General features: G+C 37.0%; 1 protein-coding gene across 1 annotated transcript in view; it reads right to left on the reverse strand.

Annotated features, from left to right (window-relative positions):
• DMD (dystrophin) overlaps nucleotides 1-21,887 on the reverse strand; it is a 2,099,690-nt gene that overhangs the window by 1,872,877 nt on the left and 204,926 nt on the right. The gene's annotated exons all lie outside the window — the stretch shown is intronic.

Genomic DNA, 21,887 nt, shown 5'->3' on the forward strand with positions numbered 1-21,887 from the left:
TATGGAGAGAGAGACAGAAAGAGAGAGAGAGAGAAGGGGGGTGGGTTTTGTGTGGTCAAGTTGGCTGAAACTTGAATTACCATTATAATGGTTTTTAAATTAAGCTTTAATACCAATAGTGTACTTATGTAAAACTAAAACTCAATTTTCTTTCATCTGCTAAAAAGAAAATCTTTCTTAGATTACTGGTCTGCTCTTAATAAGAAATTTAAACAAAGGTTTTTCTTTACCTTTTAAGTAATCTGCTTGGAAAGCCAAGATTTTGCCTTACCACCTGTGCTTTATACTGTCTTCATCAGGTCTTTGATTACTTAAAACCGAGTCCTCTGTATTAAAAGAGCTAAGTTTTGCTCACAACTATGTAACCTTCTGTATTTGCCTTTAAAATATTTTGTTACTTTCGTTAAGTAGATAATTAAGTATTGTTTCACAATGCCCTGTGATCCTAGCTAGACAAGTGTCTACAATGCTTTGATTTTTTGACAGATTTCACAACATCAAATTCTAAATAAAGTCTTTTTGACCCAGAATTAACTTTGGGATTTTCTAGAGCACCCCTGGAACATGTCAAGAGATTTGTTCTCTCCCCTTATAAAAGAGAGAGGTTAAACTAATTAGGCTTATGTGATATGCTAAATTACATGGGAAGCATTATCAGATAAGAAGTAATACTAGGCTTTCTTTATATTGTATTTGATAAATACATATTATAAGTGTTCCAGAAACTGTGAAATTTCTAAAATTTGGATATATCCTGGTATAATATTATCAGTCATAATTCTAGCCATTATCTTTAAATGTTGTATATCACAGAAATAAACTTTCTTGCCAATTGCATTGTAATGAACTCTAATCAGATCTGTAACCATGGCCATGTTTTAACTCTTTGTCATTTACAGAGAGTTACTGTTTTACTTCGATGCTTTTGCAGAAGTGTTTGCAAAAGTGCTTCATCTTCAAGGAGACTAATGGAAGTACCCTAGAATACAGATTTCTGATAACTTTAAGATCATAAAACTGAACTGGGTAAGAATTTCAAGAACTAATGGAAAAAAACTGGATTCAAAATCAACAAGAATTAATTACATGCAACTGAATACACTGATGAGGATAATTATAGCTTTTTATGATTTTTTTTTGCTTGAAACATTGCTTATTTTTAAATGTTCTGTTTCTCCAAAGTTAAGGAAAACTTTTATCTTTTTGCTTAAACTACCTGTAACTTAGAACAATTTTATTTTGTAAACAAAGATGAAACATTCATCTTTTTCTCCCTATGTGATCCTGGCAGAATTCAGAAACTCTCAATGAGTATTCTTATTTTAATAGCAATATAGTTATTTGCATAAGTTCAATAAGTATCTGTTCATCTTGTAACAGGACTCAGTTGGAACCACTGGTTATGTCACGAAGGCTCTGACTGGCATGTCATATTTGAAAATGAGGTACATAAACTCAGATATGACCAGACAGCTTTAAGGAACTAAGGTTGACTTTATGGAGCCAATAAAGCCCCTTTGGAAAAACAGCCTGACACCTTGCTTCCCAGCAGCCTTACCAGGTGACTAAGGAAGGTCACTTTGGCAGGCACAGGAACTTCAGGATATTTTGGGGACCACAAGAAGAGAGGAATTCACCCAAATCTATAGGTATTGCACCTGATGGCGAATGCTTGGCTTGGCTTAAGCCTTGAGAAGCTTTTAAGAGTCCAATCTGAGATTCCTTATGAAAAGTTCCAGCAAAGCAAACTTAAAACAGCCTATACAGTCGATAACTCTTCTTGCTACACTTCTGTAAATAATCAGACCAAGTTTATTGAAACTAGACTTAATTGCAAACAAATTAGTCTTATTGCGGTTATCCTTGATAAAAATGGGGGTGATTGTATAGAGAAAAATTATGTTTCAATAAGATGCTTTTGTGGATATTAAATTGTCTTTGAGGTATTGTTTTTTTCTACTTGTAAAGTGGACTAAATCCTGATTCTTCTAGTTTCTCCCAATATTTGGCTACAACTATCCAAACTAACATTTCAATTATCTCTCACCCTTTTGACTTGGAATCAATGAGAACTAAAACTGCCTTTTCCCCAAAGCCATACCAGCTAAAGGTGAACAATTTGATATAAACGTCAGAGAAATCACAACAGCTCATGTATAGACAATCTTCATGCCTGTTGCTGTGTGGGCCACTCAGAAAGATCAGCAGAGACATTCAAACTGCAAACTAGGAAAATCTATTAGATTGCCACTGCCTGCCCTCACTTCATCTGAAGACGCTTTGAGCCAGACATTTAGAAATCCTCCCAATGGGATGCCTTGAGAACTCAGAAACTGGGATTATAATCTGCTCCAACATTAACTTTTGTTTTTCTTTGGAGTCTATAGAAATGTATCTTATTAAGTATCTGATTGCTTGCACTATAGGCTTAACTGTGGGAGCCCCCTGTCTCACCCCCTGAAATGAGACACTCTTAACTGTCTCATCCCCTGAAATGAGACACAGTTGTTTAACTGAACTGACCTATTCTCAGGACTAAGAGATTAGTACAATGAGATAGAACAACCTACCAACTCAACTTCTAGACTATGAAACTTCTTGGGGACGTTTCAAAGGTGGAACTGAACAGGTTCAGAATGAGACTCCCCAGAAAGTGCCATTTTGGCATGTGGATTATTCTAAGCTAAAGAGATGGAGGCCCCAAACTTAGCAAGAGTGTTTTACCTTCCCTTCAACTACATAAAATAATTTAAATAGAGGGCCTGGTCCATGAAGAGAGCTGTCACTAGATATAACTACAAAGACTATGGGCTAAGTATGGTAAGCTTAGGGGAGCCTGGCAGGGTCCGTTTGTTCAAAGTCCTCTTTGTGTCCCATTGCCTCTGCATGGCATAGCAAACATTTGTTTACCAAATATTTGCTCTTCCTATCTTTCTGTGAAGTGTCTTCCTCCCCACTGTAGCCCCAGATCCTTACCCTCTTCTTAGCTCAGAATGGCATATAAGCCTCAACTACCTGACTGTTGGGGAGTCTCTCACTGTCTTTGTGGGGCTCCCATACATACATAATTAAATTTGTTTTTCCCCTGTTAATCTGTATTATGTCAATTTTATTAATATGCCAGACAAAAGAACCTAGCTGGGTAGAGAAAAATTTTTATTCCGTGCTAAAGGAAAGAAGTCAGGCACTAAAGGCCACATATAGTATGATTACATTTATATTAAATGTCCATGATAGGCAAATTCATAGAGACAGAACATAGACTAGTCGTCGCCAGAGGCTATGGGGAGGGAGGAACGAGGAATGACTGTTAATGGGCATGGAGTTTCTTTTGGGGATGATGAAAATATACTAAAATTAGGCAGTGGTGATAGTTGCACAGCTATATGAATATACTAAAACCCCTCGAATTGTACGTTTAAAAAGGGTAGATTTTATGGTATGTGAATTATATCTCCATAAAACTGTTATAACGGGCTTCCCTGGTGGCGCAGTGGTTGAGAGTCCGCCTGCCGACGCAGGGGACACGGGTTCATGCCCCGGTCCGGGAAGATCCCACACGCCGTGGAGCGGCTGAGCCCGTGAGCCATGGCCGCTGAGCCTGTGCGTCCGGAGCCTGTGCTCCGCAATGGGAGAGGCCACAGCAGTGAGAGGTCCACGTACCGCAAAAAACAAAAAAAACTGTTATAACAAGTCCCTGGGATATCCCATTTCTGAAGAAACACATTTTTTTTTTCCCCCTTGAAATCTTCTGAAGAAGTTTACAGCTCTTTTTGTTGTTCTGTGGCTTTTGGGAAGCAGCTTGCTCTGGGTTTATTTGTTTTTGTTTCATTTTAGTGTTAGAATCAACCCTGCTTACGTATCCTGAGTCTTTTTTTAAATTTTAGGCTTAACAACAAACAAACAGAGGCAGCACTTCCAATTCCCCAGTGATTGAACAGGTTTTAATGGGCAGATGGTAAGCATTTGTTTCCCTCATTGTTTGCTACCAGGAGGAAGGGTGTGAAATAGCTCTTCTGGGTCAAAATGTATGGTTTACAAAAGAATTCCTTCCTTTTGTCTTAGCCTAGTCTTGTTTTTTGAGACAATAATTTCTCTTAGCTTTATGTCAACTTCAGGCAAAATGTTATCGTGTACTAATGACTTTATTTGGAAAATAAGATAAAAAATTTACCTGCATGGGGTAGTACAGATGGAAGATAGGAAAGATGAGTACTGCAAGTATTAGGTCGATGTGACCACTTTCAAGAACCATGATGAAAGTCTTTGAAATTGACACCACAATTGGCTAAAAATCTTATCTAGAATATTTAGGAATCAACAGCAAATCTACTTACATAGATCTTGAAATACTTATTTTTTTGGCAATTCTTCCTGATTGCAGGAGAGGCAGATATTGCTTGTTGTTTACCAATACCTATTCTACCCTTCTTACTTTTTAACAAAATTCTAGTTTTGTTTAGTGGTAGCAGTGCGTCTAGCTAAAACAAACAACCTCACTTCTAGCCTCCCAGGAAGCCAGCAGTGGCCTTGTGACCAGGTGAGAGGAAGACTGCACAGGATTTTGGGGAAAGTGGTTTTCCTGATATAGATGTTGCCCCTAACTTACTTTTTTCCCCAGCTTTACTGAGATATGCTGCCCTTTCTTATTCTTGCTTCTGAAAGGGAGCAGAATCTGCCACCCCAGCATATGCCTCCTTAGCATAAGGATTAGCTCGAGCTGATTATTTTTACGAAACAGCAAAAGAATATCATAACCTGAGTAGAAGTTACCCTTCTGAAAGAGACATTTACATTTCTAAGGAAAAATCTCTATTCGTAAGTGTCACCCTCTCTGGACCAGGAAGAGTGAGATGACTAAATCTCTAGAAACTCTTATCAATGGAGAAGGCAACAGACTTAAATCTGCATAACAATCTTACCCATGTTTATTGTGCTTTTCCTGGTCACCTCCCATAACTGGCCTCCTATCTACCCTAACATCTTCTTTTGTCTTTAGCTGGAGATGGTACTTATGGTGGAGACTTGGGCCATTTCAGCTCTGTTTTCCTGGGTCTCTCCCAAGTATACAGGAAGTATACATGTTATTAAATTTATGTTTGTTTTTCCCTTGTTAATCTGTCTTTTATTAGAGTGTGGGTCTTAGCCAAGTCCCTAGAAAGGTAGAGGGAAATTATTTTTCCTTCTCTACACTTTTTTCTTTGTCTTCCCTGGAATGTGGATGTAAGGTTGGAGGTACTGACACCATCATCTTGCAACCGGGAATTGACAAGCATGAGAGTGAGAGTAAGATATTATGAGTGAAAGAGCAAAAAGACAGAAGGAGTCTGAGTTGCTGACATCATAAGGCCACTTTCTTCTCTTAGACTGCTTTCCTTCAGACTTCATCACATGAAAACCAAAATCTGCTATTTGGTTAAATAGTTTGTCTTGTCCTAGCTTCTGTCACTTGCATCTAAAAATACAATCCCCATCTGCAGTTCTTCTCATCTGGTGAACTACCACCTTCTAGAGCAGCGGTCCCCAACCTTTTTGGCACCAGGGACTGGTTTCATGGAAGACAATTTTTCCACAGATGGGGGGGATGGGGGGGTGGTGGTTCAGGCAGTTATGTGAGCAATGGGGAGCGGCAGATGAAGCTTTGCTCACTCACCCACCGCTCACCTCCTGCTGTGCGGCCCGGTTCCTAACAGGCTGCAGACCGCTACTGGTCCGCGGCCTAGGGGTTGGAGCCCCCTGCTCTAGAGTACATGTAGCAAATATAGGAAAACATTTTCAATCTTCGTATGGAAGGGAGAGATGTGCCAAGGGCACTAGACAACTGGTACCATGCAGAACAGTCCAACAAAACAAATGATTGCTTCATGTTTGCATAGCTTTTGAAAAGTAGGTGACAACCTGTTTATAATTATGTGAACTTAGGACCTTAGCTCCATTTTACATATAAATGCAAAGTATGAATATTTTTTTCACATTTTAAATATACAAGAATTTTCCAAGAAAGCAACTAGTGTGTAAATAAAGGGAAAAATTGTACTTTTTTATTCAGAACTTTACCAAAAGTTGTTAAGCACAAAGGAAAACACCATTACTGTACGCAATACAGCTCATGACACTTTAATCATTAATACCACATTCCTGCATTAGTCAGCATTTATAGCAGTCTATTCCTGGTGATTCCAGGCACAGGTACTACATTTATCACGAGCATTATATAGCCTGCTTATTTATATATTGGATAATGAATTACTGGTGATCAATATAGAAATTATTTTACAATAAATTTTCCTTTCAATCCATTCTTTATTCAGCAATTTTTTTGAAGTTATATATAGATAAGTTACATTATTGGTAAATTTCCTTTGAGGATGGTAATGGGAATATTATAAAATATATTTTACAAAAAGGGGTGTTTGATCTTATAGGGTTGAAACCTATACAATACATAGGGAAAGGAGTTTTTAAAAGGGATGATGTATACTTATTGAGAGAGTAAGGTGGTATATACAAGTGATGGAAAGATGGTTTTTTACATGTAAATGTTCCTATCCTTTCATGTTTCTATTCTGAGACTTTGGCCAACTTGGGTCCAAAGAAATGGATCAGCTATAATTGTAGGACCAAACCACTGAAGGGTTTTCCTTCACAATTGGAAACCAAATACAAGACTGACTCCAATCCAGGATAATTTGAAGAAAGAGAAAAAAAATAAATCAGTATAAAGGCATACCAGTGTGGGGAGGGAATGAGGGAAGAGAGTACCAGCTAGGACAAGATATGATTAGCTGATTAGTTCCTATTCCACTCAGCGTAATAATGGCCAAATATTTAGCTGGTCTATCCACTTGTATTTTGCAAGTATCAAAACCAAAGGAAAAATGAATTATCACAGCTGGCAAAAATATAGAAAGGTATTTTTTTTCATCCTCAAAATGTGAAGTAAAACTAGAGAGAAAATACGGAGCAAATAAGGAACTTTGTCCCAAGGTATGGAAACATCGACAAAACTATTACCAGTTATAGTTGACCTTTACTGGGTAAAACCTGGACAAACAGGACAAACTCCTTCAAAAGAAAAGTCTTCAAAGGGTCAAATCCCATGGTGTTCACAGACCTGGAAGGCTGCTACAGGGCAGGAAGAGTCTATTATACAGAGAAAAGCAGTAGGAACACAATTATCTTTGAAGAGCTTTTGGGCAATTGTAAGCCCTGCAGTGCCAGTTTTCTGTGCTAAGGCAGGAAGGGATACAACCCCACTTTTGCTCGATAGTTGCCTTGTTTAGTAACTTCCTTTAAGAGAAATGCCTTATCTTTTCAGACTTTTTTTTGGGGGGGGCCACTCCATGCAGCATGCAGGAACTTAGTTCCCTGACCAGGGATCGAACCCATGTTCCCTGCAGTGGAAGCGCAGAGTCTTAATCACTGGACTGCCAGGGAAGTCCCTATCTTTTCAGATTTTTATAAAATATTTTCCAATTCTATTTCTACCTTTATCTCAGGAAATACCAAGTGAATAAGAAACTCATGTTTTCGCCCTAAAATAGCAAACTCTCTGTACAATTTTTTAATACGGTGATAGAGACTATTCTATTTTCTTTGTTGGAAAATTTCCAACTGCTGCCACTCAAGTTCTTTTTCCACTGATAGTCTGCAAACATGCAACACATGAAGAACTTATCATAACTATGGCCAAGAGAGTCAATGTTTTGGACAGCCTCATGGAGAAAGTCTTACTAGAAGTACTGGTAGACTACATTTAGAAAATTATTTCTCCCAGACAGATATTTTAGAGTGGACAAAACTCTAAAACAAAGCCAAAACAAAGCCATTATAATTTATATATTCTCAGGGATTATTCTTAATTTTGTACAAAACCACAATTACCAGTATGTGAGTTCCAACTCCTACATATTATTGTAGGCTTATTTTCCATCGCCATTATAAGTTTGTGATAGAAATGTTCTGATTTCCCTTGGCGGAGTTGGCTTTACCAAAATAAGTAAATTATCTGTGAACTCCAACAAGAGAACGAATGTACCAACCACTTATTTTCTAGGCTTCGAGTTACCCTGGAGAGTGGCTAAAGCTTAATTTATCCATGTTCCTGAAGCCTAATTTGTTTAACATGACCCAGTGGTATTACCAAAGCATTTTCCATACTAGGTAATAAAAATTCAGTCTGATGACCTAGTCAGTTGTATTTAATTTTTTTTTTTTTTTTTGGTTCATGGCAACCAATTTGGCACTTACACTTTTTCCCACTTTATCTAAAATTCCATTGAAATGACAGAAGGTATTCAGGTGCTAAAAGAATAAAATTATAATCAACATGGAAAACAAGAATGAGAACAAGCAGAAGGACCAGGATATTTGTGGAAATGCTGAAAGATAGAGATGGGATCTGGTTGAAAAAGAACACAGAGGAGGGAATTCCCTGGTGGTCCAGTGGTTAGGACCCCATGCTCTCCCTGCCAAGGGCCCGGGTTCAGTGCCTGGTCGGGGAACTAAGATCCCACAACCCATGCGGTGTGGCCAAAAACAAACAAACAAACAAACACAGAGGGGAGATGAAACACAACTACAAACACAAGGAGTAATCGGAAACTTCACAGAAGTCTCATGCCTTTAGCTGACAAATAGTATACTGCAGTTGTGCTGGGTGTTGGGATACTCAGAGGATGTATAATGGGAGAAGTGAGCTCATACAGGACCTGAGGATTGGTTGGGGTCCTTTAGAAAGTTCCCCAAGGAAGAAACATTAAACTCTGACCTGAAGGATGAAAAGGAGTCTAAGAACACTCCAGTGTCTTTAAAGAAGATTGGTACCACTGGAATTTAGAGAGGGAGGTGGAGATGGGTAGAAAATCAGAGGGAAGGCCAGCAAAAGGTAGGGCTCCGTAGCGCATGTTAAGTATTGAAACATTCACTTTATAGTAATAGACAGCTATTAAAGAGTTGTAAACAACAGTCGAATAAATCTTGTAAAAAACATTTATTCTATTTGCCATATTGAAAATGGAGTGCAGGGAGTTAAGGGTGGATGTATAAAGTACAGTAGAATAGACAAAGGGAGACTTTGCGCACAAATGAACATCACTGGACTTCATATAAAAAGGTTTATTCCCTTCAAATGTCTTTACTTTTCTACTCCCAATCAACTAGCCTAGTCTCCACCACCAGGATTACTGAAGTGGCCTCCAAACTGATTTCCTTAATCCTCATCTCCAGCCCACTCCAACATCATCCATCATGGTACAAGCAAACAATTTTTCCTAATCATCACTTTTTCCACCTCATTTCTCTGCTTAAAAATTGATCGCGTCTTCATATTACTTATAGATGGGGTTTGAGAGGATTAAAAACAAATTTATTTTCCTCACTCAGGTTCATAATTAAATAAGTCAGAGACACAGGGAGTCAGACAGATACAGATGAAAATATCTCCTTTATCAATGAGAAAGTTGATATCAGTGAACATGGCCTAAGCCTTCTTGCTATGTATGCTTGGTGATAATTTACCTAGTGACATCCATTAAATAACAGCTGACCTTTTCCCATGTCAGATACCTCTATACAATTTACACGATGGAGAGACAGAGCCCCAAAGTAAAAGGTGCTAAGCCACACGTACTCAATTCCTCCTCCCAAAATTCCAGCCAGACAGTTCAGTCCTGCTTTGTTGTTTTTTTCTTTTTGGCCACACCACATAGCATGTGGGATCTTAGCTCCCTGACCAGTGATTGAACCCGTGCCCCCTGCAGTGGAAGCACGGAGTCCTAACCACTTGACCGCCAGGGAATTCCCCACTCCTGTTAAGAAGTGGAGTGCATGAAGAGATAGGGCAAAAGGGCAGTAATATTCCACCAGTATAGTTCCCTCCACAATTGGATAGATGAAGCAAGATGAAAAGAGGGCCCATATATTATATACATTATAATGTATGTAACTGCATATACATTAAACTATTCTGATTTTTGATATTCCGAAGTTTGCTAATTATAATTTATTTCTATTTCTCAGCATAAGCCCCCTGTTTCTGTCATTTTTCTTGTACTGTCCATATTATTTGCTTCCTGTCCTTTAACTCTGACATTAAAATTGACTGATGATTATTCAATCAGTCTTTTCTCAAGCCAAGGTTAAGGTAAGCATTATTATCTGAATGTGTTTGCAGAAATTTTAATTTTATGTGGCTCATAATCATAGCCACGTTCACTGGTATGTTTATTTATCTCTAAATGAGGTTTAGGTATTATGAAATATCCTATCTCTGATACTGAATTTCTAGATAATGAGCACTGTACTAGAAAGCTATACTGATAACAACCTTACTAATATTAATTCTCCAAGCATTTACAGCAAGGGTAATACAAAATCTCAGATATCAACACATGACATTTTTAGAAACATTTTATAAGTAAATCAATTACAATGGATTACTTTTATTATTATAGTTAAATGTTTCAAAATACCATACTATTCCTAAGAACTATAAAATGTTGCAGTAACCTATAAAATTAATGTTTCAATGATTTCTAAAACATCATTGGAAAATAATGCATATATATGTATATATAGTTATATATGTATATATTAGTGTGAATGTGTGTCTGTGTGTGTGAGTGTAGAGAGAGAGATAATCTCCTCAATACATGTCCCCCAAAGCAAACCAAAAAACCCAAAAAAATGCAGAAAAGGAATCATTTAACAATTTCTGAGATGTTCTCAGATACCGTTATGACAAATCTTAGTGAATTCAGCCTACCATTAGTGGACCCAGAGTTGATTAAAAGCAGTTAAAGAGGAGAAATATTTTTTAAATGTCATGAAGAGAAAGCGGACTGTTCTGTAGATCACTCTTCAATTAAAAATATTCATGGTAAGGCAGAAATTTTATTCCCTCTCATAGGAAAGATAAATTGTCATTATGTCTCTATAACATGTATCACCCTGGCACCAAGGCACTAAACATCAACTACCATTATAACGATTGATTTTATAATTAAAGTAGCCAACTGATAAGAAATAGTGACTTTTTACAGATATTTGAAAATGAAACTGGGTTCTCCCCACCCTATTAAAATATCTGGTGGAAATTAGAATAGGTCCTTCTCATTCATTCCAGGAAAAGCATTCGTTGGAATCCAGTATTTGTTAAATTAAATAATTTTTATTACATCTGCACATTAAAATTTTAAATTATATAGCAGTAGAAAGATTACTGAGATTATTCACAAGGTACACAGTTAAACACTCTACTCATGAAAAAGTTAATTTGGGTACTTCTGTCAAGATTAAATGGCTTAGATCCATTTCTCCCTGCTACTTCCCACTAACATTACAATCAGTGCTGGTAATAATGCAAGAAGCAACCAAGGTGGTAAGAAGATGAGGGAGGTTCGGGATGCTGGGACTAGAGAAGTAGCTGAGTGACCTGCATCGCCTTACCCAATAGAGTAAGGTGGCTCAGACTCGGCATTTCACAACCCCCAACTAGCATTAGAAGGCAGCCCAGACAGGCTCATTCTTCCCTCAGATGCAACAGGGAGTCCCTGAGACATCAGGCAAGCTTGACTCCATCTTGGACACAGCGGGCAGATACAATCCCGATACCCGCCAATAATAGTGACCAGGGGAAGTGCTCTCCATCCCTGTTGGGCTTGCACTTCCTCACATCTACAGATACCGACACATGTGATAAAGCTGCACAGAATTAAATATATGCACACATACACAAAAGCACACACATAAACACGTATGTGAGCACTCAGAAAATCTGAATAGAATTGGTGGATTGTATCAATGTCAATATTCTGGTTGTGACATTGTACGACTGTTTTGCAAGATGTTACCACTGGGGGGAACTGAGTAAAGTGTACACAGGGTCTCCCTGGGTTATTTCTTATAACTCATGTGTATCTATAATTATCTTAGTAAAAATGTCAATTTTTTAAAAAGCCAATTTTGATTTTCCCCTCTATATTTGAATTTCACTGGATGTTATATTTATTTTATTCACTAAATAATTGAGAATCAGCCTACTTCGTGTTTACTCAAAGCTAGTTAAACTCAGAGCAATATTATTTTAGAAGAAGGCTGCATGATATGACCTTATCAGCCATTTACTAACCTATCTGAATAGACATTACATACATGAGCTGATCTTTGAGGCATCTTTTCTGCCTGAAGCTCTTTTTTTTTTTTTTTTTCAATTTTAAACTGGAAGTATTCCTTCCCTGCCAGCTCAAGAAAATTTCAAACTATTAAATAGGATGGTTCTGAGTCATAATTGATCACTAGAGGCCCACCGGCAATGTGATTGTGGGCAACTTATTTAACCTCTGTGCTTTAGTTTCCCTGTGTATAAGAACTGAACTAACAGTAGATCCTACTTCCTAGGGTGGTTATGTGCTAAAATATGTGAAACCCTTAGGTCAGTGCCAGGCATATGGGAAGCACTTCAGTAAATATTAACTATTATTTCTACTCATAAAACATAAATCATTCTTCACTAGAATTTGTATGACTAAAGGAGGTAGCACTTTAAATCTACTTTAACATAAGGGGCTGCTTCTCACTGGAAACCTTTTAAGTACTGCTTGTATCACCCTTGTAAGCAGTTATGCAGTGTACGGCTTGAATAATTAACTTCTGGATAAAGAAACATCCTTCCCCTTTCCTTTACTAGCTTTTTAATAGCATAGCTTCAGGTCTTCCACCGAAAACATTAGAACTGTCACTTAATTTTCAAGCTCCCAATATTTAATTGCAAGATGTGCAATATAATTAAAAAGGTACCCACAGGGCAACTAATTCTGAAAACTAGTGATAAGTGAATGAAGTATGCTTAATTTCATTTTCACGCTTTAACAGCTTCTATCTTACATTGATAAAGAAATCCTAAGCTCCACATCTGCATAAGAAGATATTCTTACAACGTACATGTGGCTATACAAAATGCTTATGTGTATATGCTTTAGTGTGTATGCACACATGGTCAGCTATAAAAAATATAGATAATTTGGATAATTTTAGGGCCTTACATAATGTGACTCACATATACATAATTATGGTGTTCCCCGCTCCCCGAGAACAAGACAGCATTTCCTAATTTTTTTGACATTAGATGTGTTTTATTGTTTACAATGTACTCTATAACTCAACCAAATTTTGATTAAAAGGAAAAATGATTAAAAGTATTACTTGCTACAATTAATAGTTTGGTATAGTTTTATTTTATTGCCATAAATGATGGCATTCACTCCTGCATGCCTACCATAACACATGAATCTATTTATAATAGGAAAACATATTAGAATCCAAAGATTACTCCTGAAGAATCTTAACAAATTTCTAACATCTTTGGCAAATGTCAGGAAAATTCACCATTTCTACTGTACTCTTCTGATTTAAGTTGAGGAAATAATTTTAAAGATAATAGGACAGCCCAGGGAGATGAGCTCCAGCCAGTCACTGTGGAAAAACCAGAGGAGTCATAGTCATGAAGTTGCCAACACCACAGCTGGTGGACTTGCAAAGGAAGGCAGATGCCAAAGCAAGAAAAATAGCTCTTTCTGATTGACTGTTGAAACCTACAAAGGTCAAACACTTCATGTGTGGACCTGACTACAGAACTGTCTTCTCCCCAAAAGGCATCACTTATTTGCTTTACATTATTGAAGGTGCTGGAAATGTAAAAATAATATTGTTATATAGAAGTATAAAAATATGCGCAAGGGGGACTTCCCTGGTGGTCCAGTGGGTAAGACTCCATGCTCCCAATGCAGAGGGCCCAGGTTCAATCCCTGGTCAGGGAACTAGATCCCACACGCATGCTGCAACTAAGAGCTTGAGTACCGCAACTAAAAGATCCCGCGTGTTGCAACGAAGATTCCGCGTGCCACAACTAAGACCCAGCACAGCCAAAGTAAATAAATAAATATTAAAAAAAAATGTCCAAGGAACATCTAGCTTTCCTTTAGCAAACAATAAAAAAGAAACTCTAAAGTATTATAGCTTTTATAAATTGTAACTTTCCTTCTCCATGACTCACTTTCTCTATCTGTAAAATGGAGATAATGTAGCATCCCAGTGTTATTATAAGGGAAAAAGTGAAATAATAGATGTGATATACTGAGCATAATGCCAAACACTAAGCACTCATCAACCACAGGAATAACGATTGTTATTCCTATGATCATTTCTATAATCATACCCAGTTGGTTAAACTTATATTATTATACTCTTAATATTTGTATTATTACACCAAGTTAGACAAATCAAAACTATTTTTTAAAGCTTGTCTACAAGTAACTGTATCATTTTTGTTTAACACGAATCAGTTATTCGGAAATTTATTTTATGTAAATATGTCATAAATAAAATACTATTACCTTTTAATTTATTTTTTCAGTGACCTTAGAAATTTAAAGGTTAAGAAATAATTTTCAAAGAAAAAAAAATCACAGCATCATTTTCTAGAGCTCTCTAGGTGAGGATTAACTGTGTTAATGGCCAGATCAATTTGTGTACACACTACACATTACACCCAATTCAAATTTTAAAACAACTCAAACACAGGGGAATTTCATTTTAGTCCTTATGGTATCAAAATGTACAGGTTTTCTTTAAAAAAGAAATAAAATAACCAATCCTCCAGGTGCTTTTCTCAGTTTTCAGTTAATTTCTGTCATCAGAATTGAGACCAACAAATGAAAACCTGTGATCAATGTCAGTGAATCACATTTCAAAAAGAAAAGAATAGCAGCCATTACTTCAAATGGCTGAATGATAGGGATTCCAGTTTAAAAAAATGTCTTCTATTAATATCTTATTTCCGTGAACTCAGAGTTTGTCTACATTTCTTATAAAGTACATTTGACCCTTCAGTTTCAGTGAACTAGCTGAAAACCCACAGGAAACAGGAATGCATTCTATAGCAACCCCTCCTTTCTTCTGTAAAGATTATGAGGTAGATGTTTCTGAAATGTCTAACATTTCTGTGAAAAACTAGCAGCATAATACAGATCTGGTAGCAGGATACTCAAAGATGCTTCTGATGTCTTTCTGTCCATTAGTCAGGAACGCATGTCAATTTTAGGTCAGCCATCCCCTATGTCCAAAAAACACAGGACCAAAGGCTCAGGATGATTTTTTATGTTTTGCTCCATTTGAATTACACAGGCAAAACCAAGGATACAAATGAGGCCTTATATGACTTGACATCCACAGCCTAATCTAGCAGAACCTTGACATCAATGATACAGTCAAATGAAGCAAACGGTTCCTGCAATGCCCATGTCAACGTCAGATTGAGTAGAAGCTCCCCACTTGGCATTCCCACTTGAGTGCTCTGCAGTCCTGGCATGTCACCTAACTGGCTGGTGCTTCCTAATAGGCCCTGCACCAGTTCTGACTGATGTGTGAGTGTGCAAACATTACCAGCATTCAGAAGCCAGATGGCCCACACACCAAGCACAGCAGCCAGACAACACACAGGCAGATTCAGCACACTGTTGGAGAGTTTCATTTTTGGTGAATCCTCGCCACACTAAAGTATACATATTCTTATTTACTTGACTTCATTCCATATTAACCCACAATGATGTCTCCCTCTGTTGTTTCAGTGCCACATCCTAATTAAAGGAGCAAATTATTTTTTCCTTTCCATTTAACATGAAACGAAGACCTTTATGATCAACCTGATCCTATCCAGCTATTTTTGGAGGCTGTCATGTGCTCTCTCAAATCACAGATGAACAAAATCTCTTCACTGCTTCTACAGGATAAAGCAGTCATTTATTTCTTTCACCTCACTTAAATGGATTCTTTAAAACATAAGCCCTAACTTTTTTTTCTTAACATCTTTATTGGAGTATAATTGCTTTACAATGATGTGTTAGTTTCTGCTTTATAACAAAGTGAATCGGTTATACATATACATATGTCCCCATATCTCTTCCCTCTTGTATCTCCCTCCCTCCCACCCTCCCTATCCCACCCTTCTAGCTGGTCACAAAGCACCGAGCTGATCTCCCTGTGCTATGCGGCTGCTTCCCACTAGCTATCTATTTTACGTTTGGTAGTGTATATATGTCCATGCCACTCTCTCACTTTGTCACAGCTCACCCTTCCCCCTCCCCATATCCTCAAGTCCATGCTCTAGAATTCCTGTCTCACCCCTAGGTTCTTCATGACATTTTTTTTTCTTAAATTCCATATATATGTGTTAGCATATGGTATTTGTCTTTCTCTTTCTGACTTACTTCACTCTTTATGACAGACTCTAGGTCCATCCACCTCATTACAAATAGCTCAATTTCGTTTCTTTTTATGGATGAGTAATATTCCATTGTATACATGTGCCACATCTTCTTTATCCGATGATGGACACTTAGGTTGTTTCCATCTCCTGGGTATTGTAAATAGAGCTGCAATGAACATTTTGGTACATGACTCTTTATGAATTATGGTTTTCTCAGGGTATATGCCCAGTAGTGGGACTGCTGGGTCATGTGGTAGTTCTATTTGCAGTTTTCTTGTATATGCAGGACCCTAAACTACAGTAGTTCTCTTTTTTTTTTTTAACATCTTTATTGGGGTATAATTGCTTTACAATGGTGTGTTAGGTTCTGCTTTATAAAAAAAGTGAATCAGTTATACATATACATATGTTCCCATATCTCTTCCCTCTTGTGTCTCCCTCCCACCCTCCCTATCCCACCCCTACAGATGGTCACAAACCACTGAGCTGATCTCCCTGTGCTATGTGGCTGCTTCCCACTAGCTATCTATTTTACGTTTGGTAGTGTATATATGTCCATGCCACTCTCTCACTTTGTCACAGCTTACCCTTCCCCCTCCCCACATCCTCAAGTCCATTCTCTTGTAGGTCTGCGTCTTTAAAGCCTTAACTTTTGAAATGAGTGTCCAGAAGAAGGCACACCTTCCCAAATCTGCATGAATAGTTCCTACATGTATCAGCCACACAAGAAAATGATACATTAACAAAACAACGCAAACTCACCTATATTATTCCTCATGATAAAAAGTTAAAGTCAGTTAATATTGGTCTTCTCTCCTCACACATGTAAAACACCATGCATGCATATGCTTTTGTGTGTGTGTGTGTGTGTGTGTGTGTGTGTGTGTGTAAGCACAATGAATGGAGATTTCCATTGGAACTGCTGTGGTAAGAAAAAACTGAACCCACAAATAAGAAAATCAGTACGTCTCAGTATTAATTATTTATGAGTTAAAACAATAGGACAGCTACCGAAATTCTTTCTTGAATCTGAGTCAGCTGTGCACATGTGTTTCTGACTTTATTCACTAAGATGAGCAGCCTTCTACAAAACACTAAAACAGAACCTTCAAAAGCACCAATTCAAGATCTGAAGATCTGATGGAAGTTTGGAGACCTGTTCAAAGAAGTCTGAGGAATTTCTTGGGAATTTCCTTACCGTATTGATATATTAAATTGGAAAAAAAGAAAAAGAAAAAAAACTTAGTATATTTGACAAAATAGTAAGCTTGCTTCCTGAACTTAAAACAAATAGCTCTCTACTGGATCCATTCTGAGCACATCACTCCAGGCTGTCAGGTCAGCCACACTGCTCATAGGTTCCCTTGGGAATAAGCTAATTCTGGAATCACTTTATAGTTTGGATTCTTTCAGCATGAGATATTGATATTGTTGTAGAGGCTAGATTACATAACATATAAAAAGAGAGCTCATGTTTTACTGAAGTACATGTGCTACACAAATTGTGCAGTGTGACTGTGTATGTGTTAAGAATTTTAATTACTTCTATAAGGAGAAGCAAATATTCATGTTTCATATTTCATCTTGACCAATAGTTTTGATTTGCTTGGAAACCAAAAACTACCTTTTGCAATAAACCAGTGTTCCAACAGCAATAAATCTCACAATGAACAATGTTTAAACTGATCATCTAAAATAAAATTTAAAAAAAGGATGGTCATTGAAGGTCAAAGAGAGTCTGCATGAAAAAATCCATGAGGGTACCATAAAATGTAGTTTAAATCAAATTGTTATATATTAGAAAATCTTTAACGTCAATTCTGCTATAATTCAAGAAGAAAATAATGAAGAGGAATAAAGAAAAGAGTAAAGTGAAACCAAATGTGTCATCACATAAAGCAACATACACCAGGGTAGGGTGCTATAAAGTTTTATTTCTACAGCTTTGAAAGAAGCTGAAAACTCACTTGTGACTCTCCAGCTCATGAGTAATGTGGTCATTTCAAACTTATGGCAATAAAAACTTTATAGCACCCCAGTTCAGAACATACGTCAAACAGAGAAAAAAGTAAAAATCAAAATGAAATGTGACAAAACACTGCAAAACACCTCTCATCTGACACGACTATTCTGTTTTGGTCTGGGATTCAGCAGCCGCTTTCGTCTTGGAATTTCTATCTCAAAATCATGGAGCAACTTGAAGGACCACTATGATTAACATCAAAGTAAATGTGGAAAAATTAATTTATTTGATCACAATGGTGCTAACTATATGTATTTCAGAAAATGTCCTAACTGTTGCAAAACTAAGAAGAGAAACATAATTCCTGCAGCTAAATACTAATCTGTTCGACCTTCACACAAAAACAATGAAGACAAGCCATTTTCTTTCACAAAAATTTTAGAGAAAATGGCATGTCTTTACAATGAGAACTCAATGCTTTCAAAGGCTGTAATTATATTTTAAAGGAATACGTTATTTTTATTATCATGGAATTGTTGATATTCATTCCGGGAGGTCATATTTTTCTACTTAGATTTTTGCCTGTTGATGAAAAGTATTTTATGTAAATAGTGTTGGATTAGACTTTAGTTTATTAGTATTAATTAGTTATATTTTGCCACTTGGACAACTTGCATAACTTCGGTGCTATTCTAATTCCCACGCCATTTTCCTAGCTGTAGGGCCAGAATCTAAATAATCCTATTATTAATAGTTGTCTAATTTTTAGCTATTCTATTTCATAGCCTAGAGGTTTCACAGCTCTGTATGAAAATAAGAAAAGCTGTCACTGATTAATATATATTTGTTTTTATATTAACTGGGTAACTGCAATGTTACTACACACAGTCATCTAACTCCTTGATTGATGACCATATTGCCACACATGGAAACATCAAAACGCCAAATAAAAAGCAATAATCATATAGCTTATTTCCAAGTGTTGTTTAAATTGTTTGGGGATTTCTTCTTTGCCTATAGGACAGACTTAAGAGATTTCAAGGTAGTTTTCCTTTCAATCAAACTTTTAGGGGATTATAAATTATCTTCCTATAGACCATGCTCACAAGCCTAGTTATAGTGTACCACCTCTGAAAAAACAATTAGCACTTTTTCTACTGAAATAATGATAGAAGAAAAAAAAAAGCTAAAAAATTCTGAGAGACACCCTTACCACCAGAGTACAATGAAATTCATCAGTCATTGATAACATCCGGAAATGAATCCACTGTTTCCCCCAAATCCCTTTCCCCTCTAAAGAGGAGAGGAGTTAGCTGTCAGCCACAAGTGTCAATCCAAAATAATGAGAGTAATTTAGGAAAAGTTATTAAATGGTTTGTTTTAAAATTTCCAGATACTATAATATGCCATCATTACAAACATCGTTACTCTTAGAAGGTAAACCCTCCAAAACAGCCATTTCACATGAGATGATTCACAATTACAACCACATGAACTGTGATCAAATCATATCACTTGGATCCATGTTCAGTGGATCAGTATATATATGCCTATTACCTAGAGAGTTTAGTGCTACATATACGTAGGGAAAAGGTATGCAGTCAGTGCAGCTCCAGTTTAAAACAATGTCTAAAAAGTGTTCATAAAAGGTTTGTATCTAACAAAGAAAAACATTATATCCCTGTTCCTGACACCCACAACGGTAATGGTAATAGAAGGATAACAAGAATATACATCTTGATCCTGTAAGCCAAGTTTCATCCTAGAAGAGGTTAGAACATGGCATCCTGTACTATGTCTGGCAACCATAATCTGAGACCATTTTGGAGACTGTGCACCACAGCGATATTATCCTTAATTTGTTAAAATTCATTTTGCATCTAATTATAATCATAACTATAAAAATGTGAACGTGTACAAAAATAGTACCTCTCGTCTCATTTTTCTCATTTAATAATTATTGTATCTTATCCAAAATTTGTTTTTCTTTGCAAATTGTAAATATTTCAGTTTAGATTTCATGTTTTTCCTTAGAAAAAAAGCAAAGATCTCCATTAAATTAAAAAGTGGGCTAATTTTCCCTACATGTTGAGATGAAAGCAGATATTTTAGAAGATAATCACTATATGCTAAATAATTACAAATAACTTTTAATAACTAAAGTTGGCAACATTAAAAAGAGCTAAACCAGCAATGTCCATTGGAAATTTCTGTGATGATGAAAATGTTCTATACTTGCATCATCCAATAAGACTTGCCACTAGAAACACATGGCTGTTGCACACTTGAAGTGTGCCCAGTGCAATGGAGGAAACACATATTTTATTTTATTTTCACTAATATAAATTTAAATTGCCATATGTGCCTTGTGGCTACTGAATTGGGCAGCACAAGTTTAGGCATTAATTACTTAAAAATGTATATATTTATCCCTACATAACGTCATACACACATGTAGGGTTATATGTGCACAGACATATACATAAATGGATGCAATCTTATAGCTATTTAAAAATCAGTATCAAAACTTTCTCTAGATAAAATATACCACAGATTCTTGCTTCATTTCAGTGAATGTGAAGAACCCAGAGATTTATTAAGATAAATTTGATCAAAAATATCTTCCATATCAAATGCAACTACTTAGCCATTTCTGCAAAACCAGAGATTTTTTTTCCTCAAAATGAACTTAAAAAACAACTTATTCCTCTGTTTAATTTACCATTTCACTGCTTGAAATTGCTTATTGTGAGTGCTCCTAACTTTTTTCTTCTTGGAAATTTTGCAAGGCTCTTATGCCAGTATATGGCTTGCATTTTGTCATTCCTTTGAAATTCAAATTGATTTTTACTGTTCAATATATTTATTTACATTAAAAAAATGTGTACTTAATAATCTGGAAGAAACAATCACAGGTTCTGGAATGATTCCATCTAGTAAAGACCTTTTATCAATAGTAACATCTATTTGATATAGATCCTTGATCTGATAGAAATCTAATTTATTTAGGCATTTTTAATCAAGCAGCATTAATGCCAATGGATTGGTCAAAGTATACATTGTTTCAGTAATGAAAGATAAGTGGACAAACCTTCAAGATGGCAGAGGAGTAAGACATGGAGTTCACTTTCCTCCCCATAAATACATCAAAAATACATCTATATCTGGAACAGCTCCTACAGAACACCTACTGAATGCTGGCAGAAGACCTCAGACTTCCCAAAACGCAAGGAAATCCCCATGTACCTGGGTAGGGCAAAAGTATAAAGAAAAAACAGAGACAAAAGAATAGGGACAGGACCCGAACCTCTGGGAGGGAGCTGTGAAGGAGAAAAAGTTTCCACACGCTAGGGAGCCCCTTCAATGGCAGGGATGGGGCGTGGCCTGGGGGGTAGCTGTGGAGCCACGAAGGAGAGCGCAGCAACAGGGGTGCGGAGGGCAAAGCGGAGAGATTCCCGCACAGAGGATCAGTGCTGACCAGCACTCACCAGCCCGAGAGGCTTGTCTGCTCACCCGCCGGGGCAGCCGGGGGCTGGGAGCTGAGGCTCGGGCTTCAGAGTTCAGATTCCAGGGAGAGGACTGGGGTTGGCTGTGTGAACACAGCCTGAAGGGGGCTAGTGCACCACAGCTAGCCGGGAGGGAGTCCGTCAAAAAGTTTGG

The sequence above is a fragment of the Phocoena sinus genome, chromosome X, assembly GCF_008692025.1.
Source record: "Phocoena sinus isolate mPhoSin1 chromosome X, mPhoSin1.pri, whole genome shotgun sequence".
Lineage (NCBI taxonomy): Eukaryota > Metazoa > Chordata > Mammalia > Artiodactyla > Phocoenidae > Phocoena > Phocoena sinus.